Below are 3,407 nucleotides of genomic sequence, written 5' to 3'. Positions count from 1 at the left end.
TTATTACAACAAAGGGAGTTCAGAACCAAGTCAGACTACCAGCACCCCTAAAACTAATACCCAGTTTCAGATGGAGACAGATGGTCACTTGGTGATGTTCCAGAACAAACCTAACAAAATACTTTAATTTTGTGACAAGAAGGTAAATCTAGACTCCAGGAAACTCATGGGTTTGACTGTGTATGAAAGGAAGATGCTGTTTTAAAAGCTGTAGCCCACTTATTGCTATTCTCATTGCTTTGCTTTAAGTATCACTCTTTACTTTTGCAATCCAGTGCATGTGAGATAAAGTGGAGATGTACTTCCTGAAGAATAAGAAAGAAGCAAATTGGAAAACCATTAGTGATAGATCATTTGCTTATCTCTGAAAATATGTCCTTTTTTTATCCTGATGAGAGTTTATTCTGTTAGAAATTTATCTCTGTATATTGATACAGAGCCCAAAATCTTACTGCTGTTACTGACCCTCCCTTCTACTGCGTATTATAATTATAACACAGAGTACAAGGTCATTTCATTTACAAAGACCTTACCAAATGAGCATAATAGATCATTTGCTTATCTCTGAAAATATGTCCTTTTTTTATCCTGATGAGAGTTTATTCTGTTAGAAATTTATCTCTGTATATTGATACAGAGCCCAAAATCTTACTGCTGTTACTGACCCTCCCTTCTACTGCGTATTATAATTATAACACAGAGTACAAGGTCATTTCATTTACAAAGACCTTACCAAATGAGCATAAAAGACAACTGATGGTTTTTTGGAAAGACAGGGAAGTACAAGGGAATAATGAGACAATATTAGTCACAGTGATAGGCAGCAGTTTCAGCACAGAACCACATTAAACACTGTGAGCGCTTCTTTTTTTCTAAGTAGGTAACAGTGAAATTTAGATTTTCATAAGGAAAGACTAGAAATAGAGAAGGGAATAAGAAATTAGTTTCTGTATAATTTATGAGAGCCATTGCTGAGAGTGAGCTACAATCAGCGGAACAGAAAGAAGGTGATTGTTCTACAAGGGAACGATTAGATTTATAAAGAATGGCAACATGTGCTGGCCAGGGGCTGGAGGCAGTGTCTCAATGCCAAATGAGTAGGAAGATGTCAGAAGCAAATATGCTTTGAAAGGTCCTGAAAGTAAAGGCAAATTGAGTATATTTGATATAGCAGAGGAGAGAAAAACAAATGCTTATAGCTCTCAATGTCATTACATAGTTTTATGGCTTTTTGCAGAAATTTGTCTATCATCTGTACTTTCATATTAAAGTCTTTGTATACACATAACAGTGTGCAATATGTCAAAATCTAAACAAATTTATTCACCTTCGGTTTGTCTGAGACGTGGTGCTTAGATCCATGTAACGCAGGTTATTAACATAAATTAGTAAAAAGGAGACACCAAAACAGACCGAAATATTAAGTGTGCTCTTTGGGCTGTTCTTAGCTAACTGCTGAGTATATTGCAAAAATGTGGCTAACAGCAGACTAGCGTAACCATATTCTGTACCCTCATTATGCTGTTGTGCATCCAAGGTGTCTTCAGATGAGTTTGATAATGGCTGTTTTTTTGGCATTTACTCTGAACAAAATACTGCCTCATAACTCTGAAATATTCTGTTGAACAAGGTGAACAGTATCAGAGCAATCATCCGAAGCAGTAACTAAAGGCTAGACAGAAGTATTTGCTCTGGCCCAGACTCAACACCTGTCTCCTCATATAAAGAGTGAGTGAAATGCATTTTTTGTATGATTCCTCAGGAAGGTCTCTTTGACTATTCAGCTTTCATTGTTTGAGTTGTCTGTCCTTTGGTATGTACTGCAATATAATGAATGTTCATTTTCAAGGTTAGTTTTTGTGTGGATTACTGCTTAGCGTTAAGTACATGTATTGCATAGAGACTCTCCAAGGTCTTTAGGCCTTTTAAACCTCACTCAAGCTTTATTTCAGAGCCAAGTTGGGCTTTGTTGGCCTTGTCTTCCATGTCACAAATATTATTCTTGCAGTTATGGGAAAATAAGCTGTTTTCCACAGGAAACAGAGACAAAAGAGTACCCAAGTCACATTCCTTCTATTCAAGTCTCATCTTGTACTCTTACAGCTTTACAGCCAAAAAAGAGAAAATGTGAAGAAATTGGAATGTGCGCTTGAACACCTATGAATCTATGTGACTTTTCTTTTTTCTTAATAGATATATATACATATACAGATTGCATTTTAACAAACTGTTGTCTAACATCATATCAAATTGCTGGAATGAAATAGTTTTGTGTCTGTCTTTTTAAGCAATTATGTCATTTGCCTTTGGATAAGGATGGGTATTTACAACATTATTATTTAAATCATTAACTGAGAATACATAAACTTGCATTTTGTCCTGAACAGCTAAAAGACTTATGGGTTTTTCAGATCTAAGGTAAATGCATCCAAATACTTTTCCAGTGTGTTGTACAAACAGACTGACATGTGGCAAATTCATGAATCAGACTGCTCCTGCATAGGAAATCTTATTATTCAAAGATAAAGCCTTGAAAAGAATAGTTAATGCCATTGCCAAATAGGGGTTTAAGATTTGAAATGTGTATGGTGTTTTCAAAGATTTCCTTTTTGCCTCATAGATTGTGGCTATGTTGCATTATATTTAAAATGTAGACTTTCATTTATTGTGCCAAAAATCACTGAAAAAATCAGTAGTAGATTATAGTTTGTACAAAGACTTCATTTTCTGAAAGAATACTTCGTGCCAATGAAACTAGCTGCAGAATCTTACAGCTTTCAAGATGCATTTGTCCCTTGTTACTTTAATTGCAGATTATAATGTCAGAGGTGATACAATCAGTTAAGACAATTTTTATTGGCCAGGAAGGAGAAAATTTTAGATTTTTGCTGCTTCTTCATGGTACCCTACCACCTTTGGCATTTTTGCAGGCATTTTGCTGAACTGTGAAAGTGGCTAAGAAGAGGTTAAAAAAATATCTGCATCACTCCATTTCAGCTGCCAGACATCAGGGCCACTAAGGGTAGATGTTCACCCTTCAGGCAGTTCTGCGTCTGCAGCTCAAAATGAGCCCTGTCTAAGCAGAAACATACAATTATTCCAATCAAATTATTCCTAGGCTACACAATACAATTACCCAGCTTAATTTGAAAGATGAATTAATTGAGGGATGATTTTCCTTTTTTCTTTTTTATAGAAAGTCTCATGCCACAGACTCTGAAAGAATCTCTATTTTAATCAGAGACAGACTTTATTTCAGTTCTTTCCTTTTAGGGAGAGGAGGAGGTTTTAACACTGCAAATCACCTCTTACATTAGCACAGAATCAATATATAAAAGTGGAAGCACAAAAGTGATGCTTTGTCACAGGGTTTTTTTTCCTGATTTTTTTCTTTTCCTCTTTCACAG

The sequence above is a fragment of the Acanthisitta chloris genome, unplaced genomic scaffold (assembly GCF_000695815.1).
Source record: "Acanthisitta chloris isolate BGI_N310 unplaced genomic scaffold, ASM69581v1 scaffold27519, whole genome shotgun sequence".
Lineage (NCBI taxonomy): Eukaryota > Metazoa > Chordata > Aves > Passeriformes > Acanthisittidae > Acanthisitta > Acanthisitta chloris.
Note: the sequence above shows the minus strand (reverse complement) of the source record.